General features: G+C 38.4%; 1 long non-coding RNA gene across 1 annotated transcript; it reads left to right on the forward strand.

Moving 5' to 3' along the window:
- The first annotated feature begins 1253 nt into the window (after positions 1-1253).
- Positions 1254-16742, forward strand: LOC109029452 (uncharacterized). The gene is made up of 3 exons (XR_010130534.1): positions 1254-1290; positions 13260-13330; positions 13522-16742. It is a non-coding gene; the product is annotated as an uncharacterized lncRNA (long non-coding RNA).
- Positions 16743-19286: the final 2544 nt, after the last annotated feature.

Here is a 19286-nt window from a genome sequence, read left to right on the forward strand (position 1 = left end):
ATTGATGCAATTCAAAAGTGGAAAGGCAGGAGAAAATGAAATTCAATTTGCTTCATTTTAAAAATCGTAGCTCTAGAATTATATTATTCAAAAGGCATTAAAAATTCTAAATATTTTACTGTGGTTTTATTCTGTTTTTCTATAAAAAGATGGTATGTTCTCTCAAAAACCAACTATTTAGTAAGCATAGCATTATGACAAATAATTCTGAAAATGACAATCAAGTAATCAAGTTCTGTAAGTTCATGACCTATAAACAAATCAGAATGAGAAGTTTAAATATACTCCTTGTTTTCCCTTGCCCTTACATGGTAATCTGAGTTTGAGGAATAACTTCTGAATGTATTTATAGCAGGCGGATGGTTCTGTTGCCTACTGTTAGTTTGGAAAGAATAGAAGAAAGTATAGATAGGTGACTGGAGAAGGAAAACACTTTACTAAGCCGACATGAATAGAATGCAGATTTTTTTAAGCCAAATCAGTTTTGAAAATGTATATATAAAACTGTGCAAAAGAATTTCTCTAGTTTTTTCCTGTATTATTTAATGGTTGAAGGCTGTAGACTTTTTTTTTTTTTTTTTTTTTTTTTTTTTTGAGATCGAGTCTCACTCTGTCTCCCATGCTGGAGTGCAGTGGCGCGATCTCGGCTCACTGCAAGTTCTGCCTCCCGGGTTCACGCCATTCTCCTGCCTCAGCCTCCCGAGTAGCTGGGACTACAGGTGCCCACCACCACGCCTGGCTAATTGTTTTGTATTTTAGTAGAGATGGGGTTTCACCGCGTTAGCCAGGATGGTCTCGATCTCCCGACCGCGTGATCTGACCGCCTCAGCCTCCCAAAGTGCTGGAATTACAGGCGCGAGCCACTGCTCCCGGCCGTAGACTTTTTTTTTCTTTAACAGTAAAAATATACCACTTCAAAACTTGCAGTGACAATTCCAGCTGGATTAGCCAAACCATATGGAAAAACGTGTTTTTTTTTGTTTTTTTTTTCTGTTTTTAAAAACCATGGAATTTATTTTGAAGAAAATATGGTTATCATTAATGTTACCTTTTATTTTCTTCCAATCTCCTATCTGATTCAAGTAATGAATTTTAAATTTCTGTTTAGTAAGTTTATTGCAAATGTGCCAAAATTTGACATCTGCAATTCTTAGCAGATGCTATGTTAAGAAAAACAAAGTATTATTTTAATTGGGTATGATTTCAGGCTCATAAACAAAATAATGAAGTATTTTTTTCCTTTTGCTTCCCAGGAATAGATGTTCACCCAGACCAGTAGTTCTCAAACAGGTGAGCATATTAGAATTGAAGTTCACTTGGGAAACTTCTATAAATTGTAAATCTTTCCTTTCTCTCTCCAACACTCTTTCCAAGTTTCTTCCAGGTATTTTGCTATACCTCATGTGAAGCACAATTGCCAGCCATTGCAGTATGTTCTGGAGCTACAAGGTCCATGAACTATTACACTTGCCTCAAAGACTTCTAGTTTCTTTCAATTCTGATAAAAAAATAAATGACATGATACAGTGGGATAAGTGCTATTATGGTAAAATGAACTTTATGAAGACAGCCTCTAAAACAAATTTGTGGGATAAGACAACTTATCAGAGGAAGTGAAATCTAAGTTGAGGGTTGAAAGATGACTGTAAGTTAACTAGTTATAAAAGGGGATTTTATGTGTGAGGGTGTATGTATTTAGGAGTGTGGTTTGAGTTTGAAGATTGTTGCAAAGAACATTTTAAGCAAATGTGTATTCTAAGAATATGCAAAAGTATGAAGGAAAGAGTCAGGATATATTGAATACATTATTGTAGTTTGGAAAAATGGTGCATGATTAATGAAGTGAGAGAAGATATTTAGGAGATTGAGGCTGATTATAAAGAGCTGGAGGAAGGAGTTCACCCTTTATCCTGAAAAGATAAAGTGAAAACTTTAAATAAGAGACATCATATTTGTGATTTTGAAAAATTATTGATAACAAAGAAGCAAGAGGCTGGAGACAATTAGACACTAATGTAGTGTCTTAGAAAATACCTGAAAGTGAGTAGTTCATAAAGAGCAGAAAACTATTTTCTCACCATGTTGGAGTCTGCAGAGTTCAAGATCAAGGTGCCAACAAATTCAGTTGTCTGGTGAGAGCTGCTCTCTGCTTCCAAGGTGCCTTGTTGCTGTGACCTCACATAGTGGAAGGTGGAAGAGCAAGCTAGCTGAACATTGTATAAAGTCTCTTTCTTTTATAAGATCTTTAATCTCATTCCTGAGGAAGGAGCCCTCAAGGCCTAATCAACTCTTACAGTCCCCACTTCTTAATACTTTCACATTAGCAACACCTGAATTTTGGAGAAGGCACATTCAAACCATAGCATGTAGTAATCCAGGTGAGAAATTATGGTAAAAAAAATCATGAGAGTGTTAATGAAGAAAAGATTATGGAAACAAAATATTGAGTCCATATTTGCCTCATCTGGATGTGTGGAAGATTTTAATAAGATATTTTAGATATATTTTTACTCTACCACCCAGAAAATTTTCCTGAACAGTTTATAACATGAAGTATCCTGCTTCATGTAATACTTATAATTTATATATTTTAATGAATTATTTCAATAAAAATATTCATATGTTTTTCTTTAAGAAAGCACCTCTCATGATTCCTTAGCCCTCTCCAAGTACTTCCCATTTTCTGTTCCCTTCAAAGGCAAATTTCTCAAAATTTACGCTGCTGTGATTGTCTTGCTTTTCCTTTATCTGTTAATCCACTCTTGGATTCTGCTCCCAATATTTCCCTTGCCAAGGCCCATAATGACATCTACATTGGAATAATCAGTGGATGTACTTCGGCCATCATTTGCTCACTCTGTTCTGGAAACATTTGCTTCCCTTGAAACTATGACCTTGGTTTTTTACCCATCTCTTTTGCTTCTCTGTCTCAATCTCTTGTCCTAGATGTTCCTCTTCTTACTAATCTCCAGCTACTGAAGTTCTTCAGGGCATGCATATCTCTTCTTTCTTCTCTCTAATTTGTCTCCTAATCTAATTAATTTTTTTTTTGAGATGGAGTCTTGCTCTGTCGCCCAGACTGGAGTGCAGTGGCATGATCTCAGTTCACTGCAAGCTCTGCCTCCCGGGTTCAAGCGATTCTCCTTCCTTAGCCTCCCGAGTAGCTGGGACTACAGGTGCCTGCCACCACGCCCAGCTAATTTTTTTGTACTTTTTTTTTTTTTAGTAGAGATGGGGTTTCACCGTGTTATCCAGAATGGTCTCTATCTCCTGACCTCATGATCTGCCTGCCTTGGCCTCCAAAAGTGCTGGGATTACAGGCGTGAGCCACCGTGCCCGGCCTAATCTAATTAATTTTATAATTCCAAAAAATATCAGTGTGGCTATACATGAACAGATTATAGCTATTCTAGTTAAATTTTCTTATTTGAATTGTAAATTCTTGTGTTCAAAAACTTATTTGATATATCCATTTGATTGGTTATAAAGATCTCAAGAGTTTACAGAGGCACTAATCCTATTTACAAGGGCCCCATCCCTATGATCTAATCACCTTCCAAATGTCCCACCACTTAATACTATCACATTGGGGATTGGATTTCAATATATGAATTTTAGAAGGACACGAACATTCGGAGTATAGCAAGAAACAATAGTAATCTACTAAGCAGGTAATAGCTTGTATACACCTCAGTTTGTGACTTAATATAGATGTAGCAGTTCTTCAGAAATTTGTCTTTGGATAAGAAGTTAAATCTTATGTTTTGGGTGACTATTGCTAAAAATAAATTCCAAGTACTTTCTAAATTAGGAGAGATAATTCCCCTTTGAATTATATACTCCATTAAAACATTTTAGAGCTGAAAAAATAAAAGAAATAGATAACAATGAGCTTTTTAGATCACCCAGGCATAAATAAAGGATACTCAGCTATAAAATGACTAAACAAGAACTTGATGATTTTTCATAATTGATGTATGCTACTTGTATTTTCATTACTTCATATGCTACTTGTATTTTCAGGAGTGCTGTGTTCTAAGAGAATAAATTTTGCTTTAAAAGATTTGAGAATATGACTGGGTGCAGTAGCTCACACCTGTAATCTCAGCACTAGGAGGCCTAGGTGGGAGGATAATTTGAGCCCAGGAGTTCAAGACTAGACTGGGCAACATGGTGAAACTCTGTCTCTACAAAAATACTTGGTGACATATGCCTTTAGTCCCAGCCATTCTGGAGGCTGAGGTGGGAGAATCACTTGAACCCTGGGAGGTCGAAGTTGCAGTAAGCTGAGATTGTGCCACAGTACTCCAGCCTGGGTGATAGAGTAAGACTCTGTCCCAGCCAAAAAAAGAAAAAAAAAAGATGAGAGTAAGAAATTAGAATAAAAGCTTTTATGACTTACATTTCCTTCCCTGGATCAGGAAAACTGTTTAAAAAAGCAGGGAAGGCAGATACAAGGGGCATTAGGTAAAGAGGTTATTGCTGCATAGGAGGGGAACACATCTACAGTGACAGATGAGGAGGCAGCTACATTTCACCTCTTGAGAGAATATCTGAACTATTATTAACCCACTTGATACCTAAGAACTGAGTTTTACCTAACCATATATGTTAAAATACTATCACACTATTAAGCTTCCCTGTTGCTCATCCAAACCTGACTATCTCCATGAAACAATGGACTCTCCTAATTACTTCCCTATATTATCATGCACCACCTCTCATGACGTTAACACAGAAGTCCTCAACGTGTTACAGATTGTTGTGCACTGCAGTAGCTGTTTTATATGAGACATCTGGGTCTTGGTAAGTTGTGTGCATTCTTATCACCACATTCTCTTGCCCAGAATGCCTGGTCCAAAGAGTGAACACGTAACTGGTGGAAGATCAATTGCTCTCCCTTTTTTTGGCATTGACATATAAAACAATGTTTTCATCTAGGGTTTGTGGAATGAGATTATCAGTAGCCATGTTCCATACCCTAGGAACACACAAAGACAAAACAAAACAAAATAAAGAAACAAAAATCTAACTAGAAAGAGATAGAATCCCCAGTCCCAATTCCTAAATTTGTGGTGTGCAGCTCTTCCTTGACATCTGTCAGCTATTTGAGTGTATTTAGTTGTATATAAACTAATACTTTATTGTCTTGCTCAATTTATTATGGGTTGATTTTCTGTTGTTTGCAAGCTAATGGATCCTAATAAATACATTAATATAAAAGCTGAGAAATGCACAGCTAAAAATAGTAATATGTCATATCCAATTAGATGACGTGAGAACATAACATTTAAATTAACTTTTTCTATCTCCTATATGTCATGACTCATGAAATTGAGAGAAATAACATACCACAATAAATTTGGAATAATTCTGAATTCTGTGTCCAAGCACTTTGGTGTACTCTGTGCATATATGTGACAAGAATCTATTATTATGCTTAAGAATAGGTATTAATTGCAGTATTTGAAGAGTGAAACTCTACAAGTTTATGAGTTATCAGTAACTTGTATTTAGAGTTGGATCTGCACTAGGGAGATCAGTTTCATAATGGGGCTATCATTTTGCCAAATGCAATAACAGTTAATTAACAACACATTATTAAGAGCCAAATAATCCTTAACAAAACAAAACAAAAAATCTGGTGTGAATTTAAAGCAATATGTCCATGTGAAGGGAAAATACAGTTCTGGAGTTCTCAGAGTGTGTTCAACCTGGGATTGATTATAGTTTCTCACTTTACCAGTATAAAGAATGAGCAGGAAGATTTGAAGTAGGAAGCGACGTGTGTGTACATGGAGTGGGCTGGTACAGTCAGGGACTAATAATGGTTGGCTAACATGGAGAGACTTTGAAGGAGAACTAACTAAAATACAACTTGTAAACTCTTAGGCATTTTCCTGTGACTAATAACCACCACCAGATGTGTACAGATGACAACAGCTTGAAAAGATTCTGAGACCACTTTTTTTTTTTTCCTCTGAATGTGTTGTTTACAGCTTTGTTGTCTAGGAATGTTTATTACAAATGGAGAGAAATTGGACGGAGCCACAATTGGAAACACTACAATTCTGATTCAGGAGAAATATTTGAAAGGCCTTTAATAAAATTTTAAAATAAATTTATTTTAGTCATTCATTAAGTGTAATCCATATTAAACGTTAGGAGCCATGGGGATACAAGGATGAGAAGAAAATGTGGCATTTTATCTAAAGTCTAAAATTTTTTAGGAAAGATGACATGATAATACAGCTTCATGTTTGCTGAACAAACTAATGCTGGAGAGAGACAAGATTGGCTAAGATATGTGACAAAAGAGAGGTTTCACCAAAGCACTCTGTGAGATCAGAAGAGGATGGGGTGGTTTGTCTGGGCATATCCACATGGGTGCCTGGGACGACGTGGGACTTGAGCGGAGTCTTCAACATAAAGAGGAAAGAAACATCCGAAATATTATACCAAGCTCATCTAGGAAATGGGGAGTAATAAAATTTGTGTCAGCATACACAGTATTTGTCAACTCTTAGAATGAGGTTAAGTTAATATTAATTTTCCAAGGGCATTTTAAATGTCTGAATAGAAGTGTAGACATTCTTCTATAGTTAAGTGAAAGTGTTCGAAGTCACTGAGCAGTGGAGTGACATTATCAGAACTGAGTTTTAGAAATAAAAATGAATTGAATTTTTACAAATGAAATAAGACCAAGAGACACTCTAAGTAGGAAGTCCAATTGGGAAACTTGCCATAGTCTAAAAAACAAATCATAAGGATCCAAAGGATAGTAATGGGAGCAAAGGCCAGATTCAGGGAAAACGGAAAAATGAAAGAAATACAGCAAACAGGAGAATAGGACTAGAAGGCAGGCTCTTCACTAAGACACTCTTAAAGTCTTCACGTGTATGCCCATGTGTTCCTGATACCACTGGACTTTTCATCCTTGTCTTGTGCCCGTTTTCAGGAGAATTCTTCCAGCTTTTTCCCATTCAGTTTGATATTGGCTGTGGGTTTTTCATAGGTAGCTCTTATAATTTTAAAATACGTTCCTTTAATGCCTAGTTTGTTGAGGGGTTTTAACATGAAGGAATGTTGAATTTTATTGAAAATCTTTTCCGCATCTATTGAAATAATTATGTGGTTTTTGTTTTTATTTTGTTTATGTGACAAATCACATTTAATGATTTGCATATGTTGAAGCAACCTAGTATCCCAGGAAGAAAGCCTGCTTGATCATGATGCATTAGCTTTTGATGTGATGCTGGATTAGGTTTGCTAGCATTTTGTTGAAGATTTATGCATCAATGTTCATCAAGGATATTGGTCTGAAGTTTTTTTTTAATTGATGTGTATCAGGATGATGCTGGCCTCATAGAACGAGCTGGTGAAGAATTAATCCTCCCCAATTTTTGGCATAGTTTCAGTAAAAATGGTACCAGTTATTTATTCTTTTACATCTGGTAGAATTTGGCTGTGAATCTGTCTGGTCCTGGGCTTTTTTGGTTTGTAGACTTTTTATTACTGATTCAACTTTAGAACTCATTATTGGTCTGTTCAATGATTCAATTTCTTCCTGATTCAGCTTTGGAAAGTTGTATGTGTCCAGGAATTTATCCATTTCTTCTAGATTTTCTAGTGTGTCTGCAAAGAGCTGTTCAAAGTAGTCTCTGATACTATTTTTTTTTTTTGTATTTCTGTGGGGTCAGTGGTAATGTCCCCCTTTTGATTTCTAATTGTGTTATTTGGATCTTCTCTCTTTTTTATTAGTCTAGCTAGCAGTCTGTATATCTTACTAATTTTTTAAAGAACCAATTCCTGCATTCATTGATCTTTTGTATGGTTTTTCACATCTCACTTTCCTTCACTTCAGCTCTAATTTTGGTTACTTCTTGTCTTCTGCTAGCTTTGGGGTTGGTTTATTTTTGCTTCTACAGTTCTTCTAGTTGTGATATTAGGTTGTTAACTTGGAATCTGTCCAACTTTTTGACGGGGGCATTTAGTGCTGTAAATTACCCTGTTAGTACTGCCTTACCTGTGTCCCAGAGATTCTGGTGTATTGTATCTTTGTTCTCATTAGTTTCAAATAATTTCTTGATTTCTGCCTTAATTTCATTATTTATCAAAAAACCATTCCAGAGCAGGTGAATTTCCATACAATTGTATGGTTTTGAGTGACTTTCTTTGTATTGATTTCTATTTTTATTGTGCTGTGGTCCAAGAACATGGTTGGTATCATTTTGGTTCTTTGGCATTTGCAAAAGATTGTTTTATGTCCTGTTGTGTGGTCTATATTACAGTGTGTGCCATGTAGCCGTGAGAAGAATGTATATTCTGTTGTTTTGGGGTAGAGAGTTTTGTAGATGTCTATTAGGTCTATTTGGTCAAGTGTTCAGTTCAGGTACTGGATGTTTGTTAATTTTCTGCTTCTATTATGTGTCTAATACTGTCAGTAGTGTGTTGAAATCTCTCACTATTATTGTGTGGGAATGTAAGTCGCTTCATAAATCTCTAAGAATTTGCTTTATGAATCTGGGTGGTGCTATGTTTGGTGTGTATATACTCAGGATAGTTAGGTATTGTTGAATTGAATCCTTTACCATTATTGGTGCAATGGTCATTGTGGTTTCAGACCATGAATTTTAAATCAGTATAACTAGGCTTAAACACATCTTTATTAATCAAAACAGGAACCATTATAATAAACACATTTTTGCCAATGAGAAATAAGTTTGTTTATTCCTGTAGTGTAAAAATCTGTGCTTTGGGATTTGACAAACTCTTGGAAAGCATTTTCTGCATCTTGCTTGTTGTGGAAGCATTTTCCCTGCAAAAAGTTGTCGGGATGCTTGAAGAAGTGGTAGTTGGTTGGTGAGAAGCAAATTTCATAGCTCAATTTGTTCAACTTTCAAAGCGTTGGTTGGGCAATGTGCATTCAGATGTTGTCATGGAAAAGAATCGGCCCCTTTCTGTTGACCAGTGCTGGCTGCAGGCGATAGAGTTTTCAGTGCATCTCATCGATTTACTGAGCATACTTCACAGATGTAATGGTTTCAATGGGATTCAGAAAGCTGTAGAAGATCAGACTGGCAGCAGACCACCAAACAGTGACCATGACCTCTTTTTGGTGCAAGCTTGGCTTTGGGAAGTTCTTTGGAGCTTCTTATCCATCCAACCACTGAGCTGGTCATTGCTGGTTATTGTATAAAGTCCACTTTTTGTCACACGTCACAATCCAATTGAGAAGTGGCTCATTGTTGCTGTGTAGAATAAGAGAAGATGATATTTCAAAACAACTTTTTAAATTTTTGTTCAGCTCATGAGGCATCAATAAGCGGGTACTTATGGAGCTTTTTCACCTTTCCAATTTGCTTCAAATACCAAATGACCATAGGAAGGTCAATATTGAGTTCTTCAGCAACTTCTTGTGCAGTTGTAAGATGATCAGCTTTGATGATCACTCTCAATTTGTCATTGTCAACTTCCATATCCTTTGAAAAACTTCTTGAACCACCACTGCACTGTAAATTTGTTAGCAGTTCCTGGGCCAAATGTGTTGTTGATGTTGCAAGTTGTCTCCATTGCTTTATGACCCATCTTGAACTTGAATAAGAAAATCGCTCAAATTTTCTTTTAGTCTAACATCATTTCCATAGCCTAAAATAAACATAACATAAAGAGCAAGTAATAAGTCATTAGCAAAAAACCATAAAGCGAGAAATGCCCATTAAAATGATGTATAACATAACCACATTTATTTAGCAATATATCCCAATATCAAATGGCAAATTCCAACAATGCAAAAACGGCAATTACTTTTGCACTCACCCAATATAACGCTCTTCTTTATCTTTTTAAAAAACCTTTGTCGGTTTAAAGTCCATTTTATCTAAAATTAGGATACCAGTCCCTGCTTTTTCTGTTTCCCACTTGCTTGGTAGATTTTTCTCCATCCCTTTATTCTGAGGCTATGCTGTCACTGCATGTAAGATTGGGTTTTGCTTCTTTATCCAGCATGCCACTCTGTGTCTTTTAATTGGGGGCATTTAGCCTGTTTACATACAAGGTTAATATTGGTATGTGCAGATTTGATCCCATCATTGTATTGTTACTAGGTTGACTGGTTTGTGTGGTTGCTTTATGGTGTCATTGGTCTGTGTACTTATGTATGTTTTTTTAGTGACTGGCAATCATCCTTTCTTTTCATATTTAGTGCACTTTTCAGGACCTCTTGTAAGGCAGGTTTGGTGAGCGTTTGCTTTTGCTCAGCATTTGCTTGTCTGTAAAGGATCTTATTTCTCCTCCACTTACAGAGCTCAGTTTGGCAGGATACAAAATTCCTGGTTGGAAATTATTTTCTTCAAGAATGCTGAATATAAGCTCTGAATCTCTTTCTGGTTTGTAGTGTTTCTCCTGAAAGGCCAGCTGTTAGCCCGATGGGCTTCCCTTTGTAGGTGACCCGCCCCTTCTCTCTAGCTTCCTTTAATATTTTGTTCTCTCATTTTGACCTTATAAAATCTGATTATTGTGTCTTGGAGATGGTTCTCGCAGGGGTTCTCTGCATTTTCTGAATTTGAATATTGGTCTGTCTAGCAAGGGTGGGGAAGTTTTCTTGGACGATATCCTGAAAAATGTTTTCCAAGTTGCTTGCTTTCTCCTCATCTCTTTCAGGAATGCCAGTGAGTCACAGGTTTGCTCTCTTTACATAATCCCATGTTTCTCAGAGGTTTTGTTCATTCTTTTTTATCCTTTTTTCTTCATTTTTTTCTGACTATTTCAGAGAGTCAGTTTTCAAGCTCTGAGATTCTTTCCTCAGCTTGGTCTATTCTGCTGTTAACACTTACAATTTCATTATCTAATTCTTTTTTTTTTTTTTTTTTGAGACGGAGTCTGGCTCTGTCGCCTAGGCTGGAGTTCAGTGGCGTGATCTCTGTTCACTGCAAGCTCCGCCTCCCAGGTTCACACCATTCTCCTGCCTCAGCCTGCCGAGTAGCTGGGACTACAGGAGCCCGCCACCACGCAAAGCTAATTTTTTTGTATTTTTAGTAGAGACAGGGTTTCACCGTGTTAGCCAGGATGGTCTCGATCTCCTGACCTCATGATCCGCCTGCCTTGGCCTCCCAAAGTGCTGGGATTATGTAATTCTTTTACTTTGTTTCATAGCTCTATCAGGTCAGTTTAGTTCTTTTACATAATGGCTTTTTTTTTTTTTTTAAATCATTCAGCTCCTGTAACATTTTATTGTGATGCTCTGCTTCCTTGGATTGGGTTTCTATGTTCTCATGAATGTTGATGATCTTTGTTTTTATCCTTATTCTGAATTATATTTCTGTCATTTCAGCTATTTCAGCCCTAGAACCACCCTTGCTGGAGAACTGGTGTGGTCATTTGTCTCTTGGGGGTCCACCACAGAGAGATGTGGAGCCACTATCAATCAGTGTGATTGGCCCAGGATGGGGCATCTGTGCTATAGGCCCAAGCTGGGAGAGACTTGCCTGGTGACTAGCAGCAGTGGGGTGGAGCGCGGGGGGAGACCTGGGAAAGACAGACTTCCTCTCCTCATTAGGGTGGCTGCATCTTGCTGAATATGTGTATAAAGCACTCAGGATCTTTGCTTCTTTCCTGATCTGAGGGCAGCAAGGGCAGTACCACTGCAGTGGCAGTTGTAGCCGGGCTTTCAGTTGCCTTTGGGAGCTCCACCTCAGAGAAACAAAGAGTTGCTGCTGCTGGAAATATTCAGCCAAGGGGTGGGGCAATTGCTCTGCTGGCCCAAGCTACAGGCTCTGCTTGGTGAAGAGTCAGGGAACGAGGGCTCACAGGGAGAAGAGACTGGGCTCCTCTCCATATGCTGACTGTGGTGTGCTGGAAGCTCAGGCGAACCCCTCAAAGTCTTTGTTTCTTCTTAGATCAAGGGCAGCAGGGGCAGGACCATTGTTTTGGCAGTAGTAGGGGGGCTGTCACTTGCCTCTGGGAGCCTCTTCTCAGGGAAACACAGAGCCACTAGCAGCGGGAATGTTCAGCCAGGGATGGGGTGGTTGTTCTTGGTACCAAGCCAGGGGCTCTGCTTGGTGAGGGGAGAAGGTGAGGGCTCACAGGGAAGAGACTGGACTTCTCTTCGAATCGGCTGCAGTATACTGGTGGTGCCAGAATAACAATTAGACTCTTTATTTCTTCTCTCATCCAAGGGTGATTAGGGCAGTACCTCTGCAGCTGCAATGGCAGAAGGGTTGTGGATTCTCTCTGGGAATTTCTTAGAGAAATGCAGAGCTGCTTCTGACTGAAGTGTTCAAGGGGGAGTAAGGGAATTGTGCTGGAGTTGGGAGGTCCCACCCAGTGAAGAGAAACAAGGACAGAAACCCACATGGAGAACAGTCTGGCCACTTTTCTGTGGGATGGCTGCACTGTGCTGGGAGCCACACCACTGCCTACTCACCACATACTCCCCAGAACTCACAGGGTATAGTGGCAAGGGCTGTGAGACAGCAAGAATGGCATCTGGCTCTCACTCTTAGAGCTCTATCCCAGGAAAGTGCAGAGCTGCTACTGGCCCAAGATCTTTGGTGGGATGTGGCTGGAGTCCCAGTTTGGTGGGTCTTGCCCCATGAGGAAAAGCAGGAGCCATCTGGGAGCCACATAAAAAATAGCCTGACTGCTTTTCCATGGGATGGCTACACTGCAATGGAGATCCGCGCCTCTCCCTAATCACTACTCAAGCCTGAAGGCTATGGAGGTGGGGGCTGCAAGACAGTAAAAATGCTGGCCAGCCTCTCTTTCTGGGAGCTTTATCCCAGAGAATTACAGAGCTGTTAGTTGCTTAGAGTCCAGAGGGTTGGTGGCTGGAGACCCAGGCAGGTGGGCCTTAGCCTGTGAGATGCAGTGGAGGTGAGGCTTGCAGTCCATTGTTGCTCAGGACCCTGGATTTAGTTCCTTTCCTGGGGGCATGTGAGAGAACCTGTCCTTCTCCACAGCCAGAGCTGCTGCTGCTAATTCTGGGATGTCCAGGGAATCAAGGCTCCAGGGACTCTGCATGTGCCTGAGCGGCAGCTCTGCCCAGACTCCCCATAGCTCTCTGTGTTGGTCTGGAGCCCCTGGTTGGGGGCTCACTGGGCATCTCCTGAGTTCAGGGTTGCAAAGGTCCATGGAAGAATTGTGGGTCTCCAGGGACTCTTACTCATTCATCATTTTCCCATGGTGAGGAAGACTCCGCTGACTTTGTGATACTCTCAGGTGGGTGGTCATCCTGTCTTGCTCCTCTCCATTCTCCTTAGGTCGAGTTGTTTCCTTGATGAATCCCAATATGTCTACCGAGATGTTCCAGTTGAAGATCTAGTAATTAAAGGTATTCTTTATTCAATGAATATTGTAGTATAAACTATTAATTTCTGCCTCAGCCTTTCAAGACTCTATAAATTAATTGTTCTAATGCTTCTCCTATGCTTGGCAAGAAAATTGGTTAGAGAAATATAGTTAGAGAAATAGTAGAAGAAAATCCATTGATTTTATTTTTCTCTTTATGTTAATTTTTTGAAGGTCTCTTTACGCCAGAGCTAAGATCGCAAATAAAGGAGCAGCTTTGGGTTTGCAGAGACTACACAGGAATGTATGTTTCTGGCAGGTCATTTGCCATCTTTGCAAGGAGTGTACATGGATGTCATCATTACAAAGGATGTGAGAGGTAATTGCTTTATTGTATTAAGAGAAGCAAACAGAAATCATAGTTCAAATGATTGCAACTCAAGTTTTGGTAATATTAATGAACTTCAGGAAAAATTTAATTGAACTCTGTTAGAGCAAAATAAGTTAGTGACTTAATATTTTAATCAAATGATGTATTTTTCTGCCATATTAAGAAAAAAATTCTGGGTTTTTTTTTGTAATAAAAATGGCCTAATGAACAGTTTCTAAAGTTAACCAAATGAAGTTTAAATTACTTTTCAGGAAAAATTTATTCAAGAAGCACTTATTAAAATTTCTTCCACTGAGCTGGATCCTTAATTTACATACTTGTTTTTAGATTCTGTTTCTCTTTAAGTATTTTTTAAAAATTCATATGATATATTTCTTATAATCCCAAGTTTATTGTTGTTATGGTCAACCACTAATTACTTGAAGAATGTAATATAAAATTGTTTATCTTTTATGAAGTCTCTTAGTTACCTTTTGATAAAGTTTGGCTGTGTACTCACCCAAGTCTCATCTTGAATTGCAGCTCTCATAATCCCCACATGTTGTGGGAAGGACCTGATGGGAGGTAATTGAATTATATGGGTGGGTTTTCCTATGTTCTTGTGATAGTGAATAAGTCTCATGAGATCTGATGGTTTTATAAAGGGCAGTTCCCCTGCACATACTCTCTTGCTTGCTGCCATGTAAATGTGCCTTTGTTCCTCCTTCACCTTCTGGGATGATTGTGGGGCCTCCTTAGCCATGGGGACTGTGCCGTTAAACCTCTTTTTCTTTATAAATTACCCAGCCTTGGGTATTTCTTCATAGCGGTATAAAAATGGATTAATACAGTAAATTGGTACTGGTAGAGTGGGGTACTGCTATTAAGATATCTGAAAATGTGGAAGCAACATTGGAACTGGGTAACAGGCAGAGGTTGGAACAATTTGGAGGGCTCAGAAGAAGACAGGAAGATGTGGGAAAGTTTGGAACTTCCTAGAGACTTGTTGAATTGCTTTCACTATAATGCTGATAGTAATATGGACAATAAAATCCAGGCTAAGGTGGTCTCAGATTGAGATGAGGAATTTGTTGGAAACTGGAGTAAAGGTCACTCTTGCTATGCAAAGAGATGTACTGCATTTTACCCCCACCCTAGAGATCTGTGGAATTTTGAACTTGAGAGAGATGATTTAGGGTATCTGGTAGAAGAAATTTCCAAGCAGCAAAGTGTTCAAGAAGTAACAGTGCATAAAAGTTTGGAAAATTTGCAGCTTGACGATGTGGTAGAACAAAAAGCCCATTTTCTGGGGAGAAATTCAAGCCACTGCAGAAATTTGCACAAGTAATGAGGAATCAAAGGGTAATCCCCAAGACAATGGGGAAAATGTCTCCAGGGCATATGAGAGACCTTCACAGCAGCCCCTCCCATCACAGGCTCAGGGACCTGGGAGGAAAAAATGGTTTTGTGGGCCTGGTTCAGGGCTTCCTTCCTGTGTGCAGCCTAGGGACTTGGTGCCCTGTGTCCCAAATGCTCCAGTCATGGCTAAAAGTGGCCAAAGTACAGCTCAGGTCATTGCTTCAGAAAGTGCGAGTCCCAAAGTCTTGACAGCTTCCACATGGTGTTGGTTCTGTGAGTGCACAGAAGTTGAGAACTGAGTTTTGGGAACCTCTGCCTAGTTTTCAGAGGATGTATGGAAATACCTGGATGTCGAGGCAGAGGTGTGCTGCAGGGGTGGAGCCCTCATGGAGAACCTCTGCTAGGGCAGTGCAGAAGGGAAATGTAGGGTGGGAGCCTCCACACAGTGTCCCTATTGGGGTACTTCCTTGTGGAGCTGTGAGAAGAAGGCCACCATCCTCCAGATCCCAGAATGGTAGATCCATTGAAAGCTTGAACTGTGCACCTAAAGAAGCCACAGACACTCAATGCCAGCCCAGGAAAGTGGCCAGGAGGGAGGCAGTACCCTGCAAAGCCACAGGGGCAGAGCTGTCCGAGGCTGTGGGAGCCCAACTCTTGTATCAGCATGACCTGGATGTGAAACATGGAGTCAAAGGAGATCATTTTGGAGCTTTAAGATTTGACTGCCCCACTGGATTTTGGACTTGCATGGGGCCTGCAGCCCCTTCGTTTTAATCAATTTATTCTGTTTGGAATGGCTGTATTTACCCAATGCCTGTACCCCTATTTTATCTAGGAAGTAACTAACTTGCTTTTGATTTAACAGGCTCATAGGCAGAAGGAACTTGCCTTGTCTTAGATGAGACTTTGGATATAGACTTTTGAGTAAATGCTGAAATGAGATAACACTTTGGGGGACTGTTGGGAAGGCATGGTTGGTTTTGAAATGTGAGGACATGAGATGTGGGAGGGGCTGGGGGTGGAATGATATGGTTTGACTGTGTCCCAACCCAAATCTCATCTTGAATTGTAGCTCCCACAGTTCCCATGTATCCTAGGAGGGACCCGATAGGAGGTAATTGAATCATAGGGGTGGGTTTTCCCCTCCTGTCCTCATGATACTGAATAAGTCTCATGAGATCTGATGGTTTTATAAAGAGTAGTTCCTCTAAACATGTTCTCTTGCCTGCCACCATGTAAGATGTGCCTTTGCTACTCCTTCACCTTCTGTGATAATTTTGAGGCCTCCCTAGCCATGGGGACTGTGAGTCCATTAAACCTCTTTTTCTCTATAAATTACCCAGTCTTGGTTATTTCTTCATAGCAGTAAAAAAATAGACTAATACACTCTTTATCTTTCAGACTTTTCTATATTTTTATAACTTTTTGTGAGACTTCATGAAAGTTTAGAAAATGCATTAGTTAATTGTGTTATTGCTAAAAGTGGAAGTCATCTAGCAGTCTTATTCACATATGGCCTAGTTTTTCAAGAGTTTTTCAGAACTTAGGTTGGCTAGAAAATCACCAGTCTTTTCTCATTATATTGTAGAAATTTCATCAATGAGTATTATCAGATGTTGTGTAAGACCTTACAAAGACCCCACAGAAGTAAAGGCAATAATCCTATATGTAAAAAACAAATTGATAACAAAAACAAAAAACAAAACAAAACAAACTAAAAAGTACTGAAACTTCAAGAAATGTTTTTCCAATAATTGAAAATAAATAGCTGTTTGGATGAATATAAAAATAAATCTCAATAAATTAAGTTCAGCTGCCATTTTTGAATAATTAATTGGTATATGTTTGATTATGTGTGCATATTGTGTAACAATGATACTGGCTGTAAGATAGCTCATATTGGGTTCTTTTTCTGCTACCTATAATAGGTTTGTGAGTGTCTTACTAACACTTTCCAGTCTGGTTCGTCTTATATTTAGCATTTTCTAGTTGGCTGCTCCTATGTAAAGGTGAAGTTTACGATTATAAAGTGGAGTTAATATAACTAAATGCTATGGCAGAGGATGTTGCACTTTTGAAAAATGGAATAACAGGGACCATATTTTCTCTTCTGAGTAAAACCATTTTTAAAAAACAAAAATAAATTTAAAAAACAGGGCTGGGAGCAGTGGCTCACACCTATAATTCCAGCACTTTGGGATTCTGAGGTGGGCAGATCACTTGAGGTCAGGGGTTTGAGACCAGCCTAGCCAACATGGCAAAATCCCATCTCTACTAAAAATACAATAATTAGCCAGGCAGGGTGGCATGTGCCTGAATTCCCAACTGCTCAGGTGGCTGAGACACAAGAATTGCTTGAACCTGGAAAAAAAATAAAGAACAGTTTTCAAAATGCTGTGTATCAGACAATGAATCACAGTGATTCTTTGGATATAAAAAGAAATGTGAGATGAGCCCTGTGATTGCCCCCAGCTTTCTGTCTTTTCCTAGGCTGCAGTGCAGGAAGGGGAAATCCAGGTGAATCTTCGCAGACAAGATGGAGCTGAGTATTGAAGGAGGCCAAGAAAATAGAGTTCATAGTACCAAGGACCAGAGAGGACAGAGCTGTAGAGACAGAGAACTCTGGAGATCCATAGAGGGTTCACCTAAGTATTCAGCAGAATACTGATCAACACATGCATATGAGAAAATTAATAAAGGTCAGAGAAAGAACCATCTGAAAAATCAGAGAAAACAATTTCTCACATAAAGCCTTAAATAGCACCTATTCCCACCATCTAGATTTTGCAACTTCATAATTCACTGGACTTTGGGAATAGTTCTAAGAAGAGTCATGCCTAAATTGGAGGGAATAATTAACTTCAGATTATACACAGATCTGACTCTGCTTAATAAATCTTAAAAACAAGACCCCAGTGAATTAAACTGTTTCCATAACAAAACTATAATCTTAGAACAAAGTGCAGGAATATTTATAGAAGTACAAAAATGTCCAGCACCCAGCAAGGCAAAATTTACAATGTTTGGCAACCAGAGATTACCAGGCATGAAAAGAAACAGGAAAATACGGTGCAAAATGAGGGGAAAAAAATAACCAACTAAACTTACCCAGATCTGGTGCAATTATTAGAATTAGCAGAAGACATTAAACAGTTACTATAATTATAGTCCATATTTTCAAAAAGTTATGTAGAGACATGAGACACAAACACACACAGTTTAGAAACTAAAAAATAACGATCAAATTGAAGTCAAATTAAGTAGACGAAAGGCAATGACACATATTATGGTGGAAATCAGCAAAGCAGAAAACAGGAACATGACACAGAAAATTAATGGAACCAAACGATTGTTTTTTGAACAAAATCAACAAATTGATTGAAGGCTTAGTAGATTGGTTAGGGAAATAAGAGAGGACACAAATTACCAGTTTCAGGAATGAGAGAGGTAACATCACTAAGATATTTGAAGGATTATAACGGAATATTATGAACAATACAATAAATTTGACAATTGTGTGAAATAGACAAGTTTCATTCCTTGAAAGACACAAACTACAAAATATCACTCAAGAAAAAGTAGGTAATCGGCATAACCCTTTATTTATTAAATAAAGAGAATTTGTATTTAGAAACCTTCCCTCAAAGACAATTGCAGGCCTAGAAAACTTCACTGGTGAATTCTACCAAATGTTTAAGGAAGAAAACAACAGACTTAAAGTTGAAAGACTGAATGCTTTTTTCTAAGATCACAAAGATTAAACATGTCTACTCTTACCACTTCTACTCGATATTGTTCCACTATTCAACATCAACCTGTGAGATAAGAAAGGAAAATATAAACAGCATCCAGATCACAGAGACAGAGGTAGAATTATCTTTATTTGCAAACAGCATAATTATCTATGTATAAAATACTGTATAATCTTAAAAATACTAGAATTAATTTAATACTAGAATTAAACCTTGAATTTAACAAGGTTACAGGATACAAGATGAAAATACAGAAAGTAAACAATCAGAAATTTAAAGAAAAACAATGCCATTTATAATTCCATCAAAAAATTGAAATATTTATAATATTTTCTCACCAATGCTTTATCATTTTAAGTTTACAGGTCTTCCACATCTTTTGTCAAGTTCTCCCTAAGTATTTAAAGATGTGGAAGACCTGTAAACTTAAAATGATAAAGCATTGGTGAGAAAATAAGGAAGACCCTAAGTAAACTAACAGATATGTTTTGTTCATGGTTTAGAGACTAAATATTATA

This window comes from Gorilla gorilla, chromosome 14, assembly GCF_029281585.2.
Source record: "Gorilla gorilla gorilla isolate KB3781 chromosome 14, NHGRI_mGorGor1-v2.1_pri, whole genome shotgun sequence".
NCBI lineage: Eukaryota > Metazoa > Chordata > Mammalia > Primates > Hominidae > Gorilla > Gorilla gorilla.